At 41.8% G+C, this 15,259-nt stretch overlaps 1 long non-coding RNA gene across 1 annotated transcript; it reads right to left on the bottom strand.

Annotated features, from left to right (window-relative positions):
- Nucleotides 1–2,235: 2,235 nt before the first annotated feature.
- On the bottom strand, nucleotides 2,236–12,718 carry LOC121232719. Its single transcript, XR_005931651.1, has 3 exons — nucleotides 12,696–12,718; nucleotides 11,829–11,831; nucleotides 2,236–2,578 (listed from the first exon to the last, which is right to left on the bottom strand). It is a non-coding gene; the product is annotated as an uncharacterized LOC121232719 (long non-coding RNA).
- Between the last annotated feature and the right edge of the window lie 2,541 nt (nucleotides 12,719–15,259).

Genomic DNA, 15,259 nt, shown 5'->3' with positions numbered 1-15,259 from the left:
GCCAGGCTCTGTTCAGTGGTGCCCAGTGACAGGACAAGAGGCAGTGGGCACAAACTGAAACACAGGAGGTTCCCTCTGAACATCAGGAAACACTTCTTCACTGTGAGGGTGACAGAGCACTGGCACAGGTTGCCCAGAGAGGCTGTGGAGTCTCCATCCTTGGAGGTATTCAGAAGCCACCTGGACATGGTCCTGGGCAACTGGCTCTAGGTGACCCTGCAGGAGGTGTTTTGGTGCACACTGTACTGGTTGTAATAATTTCTGAAGATTTTAAAGAATTTCACACCTAAATTTCTGAATAATAGCAAACAACATAGTGATGGTGATCTGATGATATTGTGCACAAATGCAGAAAACAAGTTATCATAGATAGTAGCCTCGAAGTAAAAGTTGGCATTTCGTGGGATTTGTGGTATGGAAGGAGTTTTAACTGTATATAAACTGTATACTAAGAACTGAAGAAGAATTATTTCTCCAAATTTAAAGGGGCTCTTTATTAAAACGGCCTTTTCCTCCTTTCCTCCCCAGGCTTCTTCATGGTTTTGGAAGAAGAGTTAGAATTAACCCTGTTGGTAAAACATTAACTATGAGAAGAGTTCTTACTAGCAGCTAGAGAAGTAAATGCTACCTTGCTATTGCCACTTGAAATTACACAGAACTTAATGTTAAGCCATGTAAAATAGTTTATTTATCTCTGTACTACTGTTACTGGGGACTAAATGAACATCTGATGAAATATTTGAACAAACAGAATATATACAAGTAAATATAAATATCAAAAACTTACTTGAATGAAAGCAAATCTTCACATACACCTCGTATTTGACAGGCTGACAGACTAAAAAACATTTTAAATTGAAGCTGCGTACTAAACCTCTACATGTAGTCACTAGACAAAGGCTTTCTAATCAATCTAATGCCCTTTAGGAAACGTTCATCATCTCTGAGGGCTGATACTTTGAAAAATCAGTAGCTACTGCTCATGCTTTAGGTTCCTAGAGAAGCAATTGCTACTAAGAGATGGAAAAGTTACCTCACAACAGCTGTAAACTCTCCATCTCAGCAGGCACTGATTGCATGGATAAGATCAACAAAAACTCATTTGAGACCTAAATATTCTGGTGGTGGTGTTAATTGTCTGTCCTTCATTTAATTGTATTATTTAACTAAGAAAAAAAATACATTTTCAGGGCTAGTATACAAGCATATTAAAAAATCTAGTATTCAAAACAGAGAAAATAATTAAACCTTCAGCCAGCCATGTTGTAGCTCTGTTGTGTCTAACACTTTACTGTCGGCATTTTTGATTTAACTTGTCTACCTTCTTGGTGTAACTAAGTAATGCAGTTTAATTATTACAGCCCTTGTCCCCTCAATTAGAGTGATGTTACGTTGTTACAGCTCTTCTTTGTTAGAGAAGAAGAGCCTTATCTATGTAAGGCAAATTTGTATAGATGTCATGCATTCATGCAAGAGGGGTTTTTTTGCTAGGAAAAAAAAAGCTGTTTCAGTTAAAGAGTCTTCTCCAAATGCAGTAGTTTTCTTGAAAATTTTCACATTTAGAGTAGGCTTCTATTTAATTTGGAATAATGCTAGTGTTAAGGAAGAGAAGAGAAACCACTGAAAAATTTTACCCCTAACTCCCTCATGCTCTAGCTCTCAGTGTATCCTAGCAAAGGCTCTTTATTTCCAGTCACACAAGCAAAAAGAACCAGAGGGAGTGACATGAGAGATGCTTAATTCCGGGGAACACCAGGATGAAGTCTGTTTGCCTTTTGGTTGTTTTTAGTAGGATTAGGGGTAGAACAGCTGGGGAACTCCTTTCTTTGACTCACAAACAGACACCCCATTGAAAACGCTCACGCCTTCCTCTTCTCATGTAAACAGACACATGCTAGACAGTACCTGAGAGCAGGCATCATACGTTATTCTGTATACTTAAAAGAGCAGTTATTTATATCAAAAGAACATTTTCTAGGGTTTAGCATATTGTCTGCCTCTGTTATATTGTTATAACATAGAGCAAAGCCAGAACTAAATCTTTGAAAGAACAATGGTTAGCTTTCAAGCTGATCCAGTGACCACTTTATAGAATCATAGAATATTTTGGGTTGGAAGGAACCTTTAAAGGTCATCTAGTCCAACCCCCCTTCAAGGAACAGGGACACCTTCCACTAGACCAGGTTGCTCAGAGCCCCATCCAGCCTGACCCTGAATGTTTCCAGGGATGGGGTATCTACCACCTCTCTGGGCAAGCTGTTCCAGTGTTTCACGACCCTCATCATAAAAAATGTCTTCCTTATATCTAGTCTAAAGCTACCCTCTTTTAGTTCAAAACCATTACACCTTGTCCTATCATTACAGGCCCTGCAAAAAGTTTGTCCCCTTCTTTCTTATAAGCCCCTTTAAGTATTGAAAGGCTGGAATAAGGTCTCCCCAGAGCCGCCTTCTCTCCAGGCTGAACAACCCCAGCTCTCTCAGCCTGTCCTCATAGGAGAGGCATTCCAGCCCTCCGATCATTTTTGTGACTGTCCTCTGGACCTGCTCCAACAGGTCCATGTCTTTCCTGTGCTGAGAACTCCAGAGCTGGACGCAGTACTCCAGGTGGGGTCTCACCAGTGCAGAGTAGAGGAGCAGAATTGCCTCCCTCGACACCTGCTAGTCACACTTCTTTTGATGCAGGCCAGGATACAGTTGGCTTTTTGGGCTGCAAGTGCACATTGCCAGCTCACATCCAGCTTTTCATCCACCAGTACCCCCAAGTCCTTCTCCACAGGGCTGTTCTCAATCCCTTCATTCCCCAGCCTGTATTGATATTGGGGTTTGCCCTGACCCCATGGTCCCATGCAGGACCTTGCACATGGCCTTGTTGAACCTCATGAGGTTCACATGGGCCCACTTCTTGAGCTTGTGCAGGCCCCTCTGAATGGCATCCTGACCCTCAGGCATGTCAACTGCACCACTTAGCTTGGTGTTGTCTGCAAACTTGCTGAGGGTGCACTCGATCCCACTGTCTATGTCATTGATGAAGATATTAAACAGTACTGGTCCCAATAAGGACCCCTGAGTCACAGATGTCCATCTGGACATTGAGCTGTTGACCACTACCCTGTGGATGCGACCATCCAACCAATTCCTTATCCACCAAACAGTCCATCCATCAAATCCATGTCCAATTCAGAGAAAAGGATGTTGTGGGGGACCATGTCAAAGGCCTTACAGAAGTCCAGATAGATGACATCTGTAGCTCTTCCCTTGTCCTCTGATGTAGTCACTCCATCATAGAAGGCCACTAGGTTGGTCAGGCAAGACTTGCCCTTGGTGAAGCCATGCTGGCTGTCTTGAATCACCTCCCTGTACTCCATGTGCCTTAGCATAGCGTCTAGGAGGATCTGTTCCATGATCTTCCTAGGCACAGATGTAAGGCTGACAGGTCAGTAGTTCCCCAGGTTCTCCTTTCTACCCTTTTTAAAAATGGGTGCAATGTTTCCCTTTTTCCAGTCACGGGAGACTTCACCTGACTGCCATGACTTTTCAAATATCATGGAGAGTGGCTTGGCAACTACATCAGCCAATTTCCTCAGTACTCTGCGTTGCACCTTGTCAGATCCCATAGACTTATATATGTTCAGGTTCCTCAGGTGGTCACAAACCAGATCTTCTCTTACAGTGGGAGGGACTTTGCTCCCCTAGTCCCTGCCTTGAGGTCCGTTCACTTGAGAGGTGTGGGAAGAGATTGCCCGTGAAGACTTAGGTAAAAATGTTGTTGAGTACCTCAGCCTTCTCCTCATCTATTGTTACTGGTTTGCCAGCTGTATTCACTGTGGAGGGTATACTTCCTTTGACCTTCTTTTTCTAGCTGACATACCTGTTGAAGCCCTTCTTATTATTCTTTATGTCCCTTGCCAAGTTCAGCTCCAGCTGCGCCTTGGCCTTCCTGACCCCATCCCTACACAACCAGGTGGCGGTGTCCCTATGCTCTTCCCAGGATACCTGTCCCTGCTTCCACTGCCTGTGCATTTCCTTCTTGCCCTTTAGTTTGTCCAGCAGGTCTCGACTTATCTGTGCTGGTCTCTTGCCTTCCTTTCCTGATTTCTTACACCTGGGGATCAAAAGCTCTTGTGCTCTATGGAAAGCATCCTTAAAGATGTGCCAACTCTTTTCTTCTCCCTTGTCCCTGAGGGCAGTTTCCCAGGGGGTCCTATTGACTAACTCCTTGAACAGCTGAAAGTTTGGTTTCCTAAAATTCAGGGTCCTGACTTTACTTTTCGTCTGTCCCATATCCCTCAGGACTGTGAACTCCAGTGCATGATCACTGCAGCCCAGGCTGCCTCCAATCTTGACATCACTGATGTTGTGTGACATCACTTGGGTTGGTGACCATCAGGTTCAATAACGCATTCCCTCTGGCAGGACTATCTATTGCCTGGCTTAAGAAGTTATCCTTGATGCACTCCAGGAGTGCTCCAGCCACAGTGCTACTTTTGCAAGAGATGTCGGGGTGGTTGAAGTCCGCCAGCAGGACGAGAGCCTGTGAGCACAATGCCTCCTGTAGCTGGAGTAAGAAGGCTTCGTCAATAGGCTCCCCTTGATTGGGCAGCCTGTACTAAACACCAACCACAAGGTTCCCTTTGTTGCCTCGGTCTCTAATTGTTACCCATAAGCTTTCAATGTGCTCGTGGCTATTCCTCAGAGACAGCTCTTCAAATCTACCCATTTCTTGACACAGAGGGCAACCCCTCCACCCCTTCTTCCTCACCTGTCCCTTCTGAACAGCCTGTAGCTGTCAATAGCTGCACTCCAGTCATGGGATTCATCCCACCAAGTTTCAGTAATGGTAACAGGTCATAGTTTTCTAGCAGCATGGTGGCTTCCAGCTCCTCCTGTTTGTTGCCCATTCTGTGTGCATTGGTGTAGAGGCACTTCAGCTGGGCTGTCAGCTGTGTCGCCTTTTTAGAGGAACACATATTAATTCCTTTGAGGTATTTCACCGCTGTTCCCCTCTTGGCTCCTATTACCTCAGGATCCTCTGGTTCATCTCTGTAAGACTTCAAGTGTGCTCCACTGTACCCAGCACATCTCAGAGTAACAGGCGGAGGGCCATCACTAGCACCCTGTCCCTCTAACGTCCCACAGCTTGTCACAGGCGAGCCTGATATTATCTCCCTCCCCCTTCAAGTCTAGTTTAAAGCTCTGTCAGTGAGCCCTGCTAGCTCACGAGCAGACCCTCTTCTCCCCTTGACAAAGATGAATCCCATCTGGCGCCAGCAGGCCTGGTACCATGCAGGCCATCCCATTATCAAAAAAACCCAAATTGTGGTGGTGACACATGCCATGGAGCCATATTCTTCTTTGATGAAGAATACCTAAGTGTTACATGCCTTCTTTGGACTAAGCGGCATTGGTCCCATAAATAAATATGGGACTGCTGTATGAGAGGAGAGGCTCCTGTTAGCCCTGTACCACAGGTACCGCAATTTTGGAGTTGGGAAGTTTATATTGGACAGAAAATAAGTATCACAAAGACTAGCAAATTAACATGTACTTTTTTCTTATTTCTGCTAGAATGATTCTCACCAAACTCAGCAGTAAACAATGCATATTCGTAAAACAAATTAAGTAAAAGCTGGGGCAAGGAGGACTATCAGTTTTAATCATATTTTGCAGCATAGTGTTATTCCAGCATTAAAAGTAGTAAGACATAGAACATAAGGTTTATGCTTAAAGTCAGAGTCTTAGATTATTAGGCCATGTTTCCACATGTACCATAATATTTTTAGTCTCAGTATAACTTTTTTTTCTGTGATTTCAGGGTGTATGAACTAATTAATTCTGTAGAACAGAAAATCTGAGACTTAACTTTGTTGTAATAGCATTAAATTCTTTACTAAACATATGAATAAGGAATATGTCTTCTTTTTAATACTAATGATTATGCTTATGAGTACTGAAAATTTATAGTGTCACTTAATGGGGTGCAGAATATGGAGTATGACAGTATCCTCACACCAATATGTTTGCAAGTCAAAAAAAGAGAAAAAAAGTAAAATATTTCCACTATTGGCAAGACTGGTATAAATATGTACAGCTAAGTGTGTCCAAAAATAGAACTTGATGTATTTTGGTTGCTTTTAACTTTTTTAAGCTTATGTACAGCAGAATGGTATTTTCTGTTACCTCAGAATGGATTTTTTTCTTTTTTAACCAAATTATCCTGGTTTTGAGAGTAAGACCAAGAAAAATCACACTTGATGCTAAAAAAAATTTCTGATAATTCTTTTTGTCCTTGACACTGTGCAATGGTGACTTAGTATTCAATGGGAAACTGGCTTTTGTTTTGTAGTTATGCCTTTACCATCTAAATGGCATCTTGCCCTCAATGACTCAGGAGACTCAAGTGGGGATCTGTCATGCCTTAGCTGAATTACTGAAGAAGGAATTGAGTGCTGATGAAGAGCAGAACTGGCAAGAGGAAAGAAAGAACAGGTCAGAAGAGTGACTGGGATGGGATAACTGGAAATAGAAGGGGACGAGGCAAAGACTGGAGGAGTCCTCCATACTGCTTCTTCATCCCATTCCCAATTCTGTGTTATCTGCCAGAGAGATTGCATCGGCAATAGCCTGCTTAGGAACACAACTCTGTTTAACGCTGACCGTCGTCAATCCTGTTCACTGAATGAATCGAGGTTTTGGAGAAAAAATAACTCATTAACCTGGAATGCAGTTTGCATTGTGACATGGATACTGTAGGATACTGAATTCAGATTGCAGAAGGAAAGTTCTCCTTTGTTCATAATTTGTAAGTACTTAACTTTGCAGACAATGCTGTTTTAATGGGGCTTATCTTGAGCTTCTTTCATGCAGCAGTTTTGAAAACCTACACCTGCCAAGACAAAAATCCATCAGGTGGGACATGAGTTGTGCCATCAGCAATCTTTGGCCCATCAGATGAATACGACAGACCTAACACTAGAATTAACAGGTTAAATTGTCCCAGGGTTAGTGTGTTATTCTGCACAAGGACCAGCACTTTAAAGGGCTGCAATATATTTTTTGCTAACAGGTTTCATGCTATTTACAGGGGATAGAAAAATGCAAAGACAAAGGGCACAGAAACATCAAGTTCCTTTTTTGCAGAGACCCTTCTGCTCTATAATCTACTACAACCCGCTTCCTTTTGCTTTCATCTAATCCTACTCGTTCTGGCTTTGAGTTTTATTCATTCCCCTTTTATGCATGCCTTTAAACAGCTGTCTATCTCTTCATCTGTAGACTTTTGCCTTCTCTGCTGCTGCCTACCTACCTTATAAACTCAGAAAGCAACTCCTTTGCGTCTCTGACTGATGTCTTCTTCCAAAATCTGCATATCCCTATCCAGCCCTCTTTCTGTTCAGCTTGTTTTCTGTCTGGCTTCTGTAATGTTGCTTTCTTTTCGTCTTCCTTGTAGTAGGTTCCATTTTGAGCACCTCTCTTTGTCTGGTTTATGCAGGGAGAGGCATCTGACAGCATGGGACAGACCTCCAGCATTCAGCTTCAGTTCCTGGCTCTAGAAATGCAAAAGGAGAAGTGTTGCTTGGCCCAAGACTTGAATATACTCTTTATTGAGATATTCATCAGGTCTCAAGAGTTAGTTAGCTAGTTAGTTAGACAGGTCTAATTTCAGTCTTCTTTCAGAAGTCTCCACAGAGCATATGCCAATTGTGGCTGCTTCTGAAAGCTTATAAATTGCTACTGCTTGCAAAAAATGATAGATTCCTTCTCTAAATCCTACGTGACTAGAGCTCCTCAGCAGACAGGTTATAAACTTTATTGACAGGGCAGGGCAGAGGGACGGTACTTTCTATTCTTTTTCTCAGAAATTGGGTCTTCCCAAAAAATAAACCTGATGGTGAATGTCATCTTGAATGGTTAAAGCAAGTAGAGAATTCTTGTAGCAGAGATTATAGGACAATTTTTTGTACGGGATAAAACTGTATTTAAAAACAGGAATAAATCATGTATTTTTTCCTGAATAATTTATTTTTTGGCTTCCTAAAAACCTTTTAAAAACAAGATTGTAGTATATGCACGAGTGTGTTTGTGGCCTGATAATGAACTTTTGCCTTTGTTTGCAATGTGGTCTGGAGTGTATGTTTCCCTTTGCTTTGGCTTACTGTGTAAACAAATACACTTTAAAAAAAAAAATTGTTCTGAGAATTGTTACATTCTCGCCTTTGTGACTCAACATTGTCTTCTTGAGGCTTGGATGCAGTGGCATGTTATTTGTGATGACAGGCTATGCAGTATCACCCCCCCCCCCCCCCCCCCCCCCCCCAACCAACTTAGCTGTAGTGACTGCAGTCAGCTCTAACCACAGCGGCAAGCCGCTCCGAGCACAGAGCAGTTGTGGGCAGCGTGTGCTCAGAGTGCTGTCAGGGCAGCCCTGCAGTCCTTTCAGAAGTACAAAGCCCTCATGGCACTGCAAGACAGGATGAGGAGCTGGAAATAGTTAGCAAAGTGACACAGCAAGGTTATTAACATGGAGCAGCAATTTATTTCCATCACAGACCCAACAAAATCCCATGGATTTCCTTTCTAAGAATCCCTCTACAGCATTTAAATTGCTCTGACTTGAAATCTCTCTCTCTCTTCCTTGGAAAATAGAACGAAAATGCATTCATATACGCTGAATGATGTAGAAATTCTGTATTTATTTCACAGGGACAAACCACAAAGCATACTTTGAAGGAAGAGGGAGAATGTGTCAGGGTGCGGGCAGGGACAGGTGCTCCCTGGGCGCTCGGAGGCAGCAGAGCAGGGCCGGGCAGGGAGGACAGGGCCCGGCAGCCAGGGCCCGGCCCACCACCCCAGCCAGGCGCAGGGCAGCCGGGGTGGCAGCAGGCAGAGGCAGCCCCCGTTCCCGGGCGTCAGGCTCCTGGTGGGGACCAGGGTGGGCCATCAGCCCGGAGGCCGGGCAGGGTAGGGCTGAGGTGAGCTGGAGGCCGGCTCTGCTGCAGCGTTGCTGGGGCAGGGGCTGGCGGCCCCAGGGGCTGACAGGGGGCCCTGGGCCCTGGGCAGGCTGGGGAGAGGCGCTGGGGGAGGCTCGGCAGGGCTGGTAAGACCTGTCAGTGCCATCAGGGCCCTGATGGGGGCTTTTTTGTTTGCATTCTTTCTAAGAAAAGAAACATACAGTAAAGTTCTGAGCAAGGGGAAACAAGTCCTAAAGAGTCCATTTTTTCAACTCCCTATCTTGTAACAACTGAGGTTCAGCAATAAAACTAAATGGAGTATCAAGCGGATCTCAAAAGCACAGATAGAATCGGTGCGTAGGTAATTATTTTACTTATTTAGCGAGTCATTTTGACCTTAAACTAGGAGTGCATAAATAGGTCCACGTATGAAGAGATCAGACAATAGTACTGTAAGCATTGTGTCAAATCTAATTACGTACCAAGTTTTGTAATTAGAGAATAGTCTTTCTGCACCATGGGTCACAGTTCAGAATTAACGGTATATTGTGGTTGTGGAAAATTTCTATGCAAGTGGCAGACATACATCAAATTATACAATGATGTCTACACACCTTCACTGTATGGTATTCTTTACAAGAGAGCACTGAAATAAAAGCACGTGCAAGTTCTAAATTTATAAAACCTTAGTAATTACACAAAGGAAGAGATACCCCCTCTCTAGCAATTCGCAAATCTGTGTTAATTCTTTCTAACCACAGAATCACGGAACAGCCCAGGTTGGAAGGGACCTCGAAAGATCATCTGGTCCAACCCTTCGTGAGAACGGGAACCTGGATGAGATTATGGAGTAGCCTGTCCAATCGCATCTTGAAAACCTCCAGCGATGGGGACTCTACCATGTCCCTGGGGAAGTTGTCCCAGTGATTGATTGTTCTCACTGTGAAAAATGTCTTTCTAATGTCGAGATGAAACCTCTCCCAGTGCCACTTGGACCGGTTGCCTCTTGTCTTCTCCATGTGGCTCCTTGTGAAGAGAGAGCCTCCGTCCTTTTTGTAGCTGCCCTTTAAGTAACCATCTCCAAGCCATACAAAACCAAGACATTCTATTTCATACTGAGTGTAATCACAAAACAAATGACAGCTGTGCTTAGTGATTATTAGCGTGGCATACAAACATATCTACAATAAAACAAAAATTCTGTCCTGGTAAGTTCCGAGACAGAATTTCTCTTCTATTTGTCATGATGAAGCAGGCTCTGTTTGTTGCATACAAGACAAAAATTAAATGACAGTATAAAATGTTCCCAATTAAGAAAGTGGGTTCCAAAACATAAAGGGCTGATGACAGAATTATGCCCTGGGCAACTTTAGATTAGTTCTAGATGATTTTATTCTTGTCTGGCAAAATGAGACATTTACTTCTTTCATTATTTGGGCCATACTGTCTTTCATTTTAAACTGAGGCAGGTGATTATTTTTCTTCAGGTGCTTAGTGGTAAAGGATGGCTGTTATGGCTTGTTGGCAGCTGCTTTGCGCCGTTTCCCTAAAGCTTCCCAGAAGACATCCATCTTATATACAAAGTGATGTGCTGAGTTCCAGGAGAAAATCTAGACTGACAAACTTCTAGCTTATTTTGGGGGTTCAGGAAATATCATTATTTTGATGAAATGGGACACTAATTTGAAAAAAAAAATCTCTGACAGTAAAAGACTTAAGTATTTGTTTAAGATCAAGCACTTTGGTTAAGTGCTTTGCTGAATTAAGGCATGGAATAAGAAACACAGATTAACTTGTGTCTATCACCAAGTGCTGGGAGCCTGTACAGTAAATTTAGTGTCCACAGGTAGATACATGCCTATGACTCAAGTTCTGTTTTCAAAGATCAGAATCAGATTTCTAACTGATTTAATACAATGACATTTGTTCATTTACTGTATCTGTGGTGAGACATGAAAATATCTGTCTCACTTGTTACAGCAAAGGACAAATATACAATACATTCAAAGCAATGTGGAAGAAATAAGCTATATGCCAGCTACATGCCAAGAAAAATAATATTGGGTGTAGAACTGATCTATATGCACATGAATAAAATACAGGCATCAGGACTGAAATCTGCTGTTGTAAAATGCTGTGTATCAATGCTTGACATGGAATTAGAAATTCTAGTTGTGGCATTTGATTGCCCTCTACACCTTGGCATGCCAGTCTAGGATGTTACTACAGAGAGTTGTCCATTGGGAAAGGGAAATTATTTAATAGGGTTTTTTACATAGTAAATAAGCAACAGAGAGCAGATAGAGTTCTTAAAATGCTTTGTTCTGAGATAAATTCCAAATACTGATGTCAAAGGCAGGAGAACTTACTGTATTGGTAGCACTGTACATACAATATTAGGAATTGCTTAGAAATCACATAGACTAATACATTTTTATTACTTCTTTTTCAGTGATATGTGTTTCACAAGTAGCAAGCATGTCAGACAGGTATATGGAAAATCAATCGGGGAGCTATATTGCATATGGCATGCACAGATTCCTGTGGGGTGTTATCTTTGCCTTGAACAGTGTTAATTTACTTCCATGACAATTGCATTTAAAATTTCAACAATTTCTTACTATTAAAATATGGTGCTGATGAGAGGCGTTATTACTGAAGTCTACTGCCTCCCTGTCATTTCGTGGTCAAAACATAACGGAGGAAACAAAATTCTGTACAATAATCTCAAGCTCTCTAATATTTTGAACTGAGAGAGAAAACAGTGAAACTTATGGCATCCAAATTCAGAGAAGAAAATGTGAAACTGTACGCTATCCTTCATGGTTAAATAAGAAAACTCCAAGATTTCCTTGATATAGATTATATTCTCTCTCATACACACTTCAAGTTAAGAATTATTAGTGTTCAAACCTCCTCTACTCCTGTTACCTTTAGCAGCTGCAAATGTTGCTCTTATTTACTACTTGACCAATCTGTTTTCATTTCATCGTCCAAGCAAACATAGTACAGTGTTTACAGCTTACATTTTAAAAATATTTTTGGCATACATCATTGTTCTTTCTTCTCAGTTTGCAGATGTCCATGCTGAGTATTTCTGCAAGGAAAATATAATTTATGAAATAATTCAGCAAATACATAAATAGATCTTCATGCAAAAGAAAAATTACTTCCAGTGGAAGATGCTGATTCTAGCGGTATACTTCTATGAATACTGCAAAATAATCATCAACTTTTGCTTGGATGGTCTGAGAAACTACATTCCTTTTAACTGCCATATCATAGCACGTTCTGATGAATTTATGCAGTCTTCAGTCATCCCACATTTTCAGGTGCTCATCTCAGATTCTTTCTTACCTTCATATTAAACTTCCATTTCCATTATAAAGCCATTCTCAGCATGAATGTAACCATGATCCAATGACAGGTGTCACCTAAGCAGAACTTGGTGTCAGTGATGTCTTCACCCAGAGTGTACACTTGTTAGCATGTAGAAGAGCAATTTTCTTAAACTGTTGTTACTGCAAAGCATTATGAAGTCATAGCATTATGGGAAATAGAATAGAATAGAATAAAATAGAATAGAATAGAATAGAATAGTTCAGCTGGAAGGAACCTACAACGATCATCTAGTCAAACTGCCTGACCACTTTGGGGCTGACCAAAAGCTAAAGCATGTTAAGGGCATTGTCCAAATGCCTCTTAAATACTGACAAGCATGGGGCATCGACCATCTCTCCAGGAAACCTGTTCCAGGGTTTGACCACCCTCTTGGTAAAGAAATGTTTTCTGATATCTAGTCTGAACCTCCCTTGACACAGCTTTGACCCATTCTCATATATCCTGTCACTGGAAACCAGGGAGAAGAGATCAGCACCTCCATCTCCAAAAGGGCAGGAGAATGATTTTGAAGGTCATTCACCTGCCTTATGTGTAGTGATGTCAGAAAAGGTAACAGGAAATTATGTATTGCAAAAGAGCTTTGTTCTGCTGTGATTGTCCCTTGTGGTAGAAAAGAAGCACAGTTTATGTAAAATTACCAGAAAGGATTTGTTATTGAGGTTGACTACACTGGTATATGTTGGGGTCCAGGCACCAAAATATGCTGGGGCCTGCCCAGCTAGAAAGCAGCTTTGCAGGAAAAGACCTGAGGGTCCTGGTGGACACCAACCTGAGTATGTGCCAGCAATGTGCCCTTGTGGTAAAAAAGGCAAACAGTACCCCGGGCTGCATTACAAGGACTGTTGCCAGCAGGTTGAGGGAGGAGATCCATCCCCTCTACTTAGCACTGGTGAGGCCACACGTGGAGTTTTGTGTCCAGCTCTGGGCTTCCCGTACAAGAAGGACATGGACATACATCATACCAAGATGTTGAAGGGACTGGAGCATCTGTCCTATGAGGAGAGGCTGAGAGAACTTGGTCTCTCCAGCCTAGAGAAAAGAAGGATCAGGGGGGAACTCATCAACATTTATAAATACCTGAAGGGAAGATGCAAAGAAGACGGAGCCAGGCTCTTTTCAGCAGTGCCCAGCGACAAGACCAGAGGCAATAGGCACAAAGTGAAACACAGGAGATTCTCTCTGAACATCAGGAAACACTTTTCCCTGTGAGTGTGACAGAGCACTGGCACAGGTTGCCCAGGGAGGACATGGTCCTGGGCAGCCAGCTCTAGGTGACCCTGCTTGAGCAGGGGTGTTGGACAAGATGACCTCCAGAAGCCCTTATCAACCTCAGCCAGTCTGATTCTGTGATTCTGTGACTGACCTGATGTCAGCTGGTTGACCTGCTATTTGGCCATGCTTTAGGATGTCATCATGTGTTACACACTGACAGGATTTTATAGTCAGGAGAAGACTACAAATCAGGTACTTCTCTGCAATTATCTGTTCTTGATAGCATAATTGATACATTTGATATATAAAAGAATGCTCATTAAAAGTTTAAAATGTAAAAGAGTACAAGATATAATTTCATTATATCAAATTTTACAAATCACAATAATGCTCGTACTGATTGGACTGATGGTAAAAGGAGTTCACTGTGGGAAGGAAGGCAATGATACATAATCTGGAATTCTTTAAGTTAACAATGATCTAATGTGCAAGAGAATGCACAGTAACCTGGTTAAGGTAAAAAACATTAAGAGAATGCTAGTAAAAAGTAGCTATTCTTTGGCCAACCTTCTTCAGAATTAAAGCTTACCTTCAAAACCAGTCCATTCTCACACAGTGCACACATATCTCCTTTTGGAAATTGAAGTGACCATTAACTTCTTCTAATGATTAAAATACTGGGTAACCCTTAAACACTGGTGTTTAAAAACAGAATTCCACTCTGATCTCTCTGGATTCCAATGATGGTCAAAATTAGGAAGGATTTTTTTTTTTAATAGAGACAACAGTAGGAAAATAAGATTATTTTATCCAATGAAATGCACTCCTCTTTTACAGTAAAAACCAGAAATGTATGCAATTTCAGACAAATGTGTAATTTCCTCCCCTTAAAAGGGAGGAGGAAGTACTGGACCTTAGGTTAATTTGACTGGGCTGGGGCATCTGATGTTCTTCCTTCTTGGAGCCCTCCAGTTTATAAGAACACAAAATACAACATCCAGGAGCAGGTGGTTGGTTCCTCAGGTTCTGTATCCTATCATCTGTAACAGCAGGTAGTGCTGAGCTGCAGAAACACAGAACAAAGCCCATTCGTATACAAAACCACTGATAATCCACAACTCCCACTGGATACCAATTCAGTTGTGAAATACAGAACTTCTAAGGCAACTAGTCCAGATCCGAATAAAATTTCATTGCCCTTGGGTTAGAAAGCAACACTGTAAATGTTTTTATTGGTCATAAATTTACTTAGATTTTAATAAAGCTCAGCCACAGCATTTGGCTTTATGACCCCGTGTAACAGAGAATTTTACCATTATCATGCTATATGAACTGATGTTTCCCTCTTTCATTTGATATAATTTTGTAGTTACAAATTTCAAGTCAGTTATTAAATTGTTCTTAAAGACAAGCATAAAATTAGAACTGTCATGCTGGAACTGATCCAATGTGCTCTCTCCAGCACTGATATTACAGCAAGTGGAAAAGAGTATTTTCTTCAATAGTTAAAGACTGTGAAGAAAAAATGTGTTCTATTCAGTCCTTTTTTTTGGTCAGCTTTACCTATGATGAACTTTCTATTGTCTTTGTTTCTATAAATCACCAGTGCCTTTCAAGTCTTAGCCAAGTTCTTAGTTTTACCAACTTCGTGTGACGAGTCCCACACTGCAATTATTTGTCATATAAATAAATCTTAT

Source organism: Aquila chrysaetos, chromosome Z (assembly GCF_900496995.4).
Source record: "Aquila chrysaetos chrysaetos chromosome Z, bAquChr1.4, whole genome shotgun sequence".
NCBI lineage: Eukaryota > Metazoa > Chordata > Aves > Accipitriformes > Accipitridae > Aquila > Aquila chrysaetos.
This window is presented reverse-complemented; position numbering and strand designations above follow the sequence as displayed.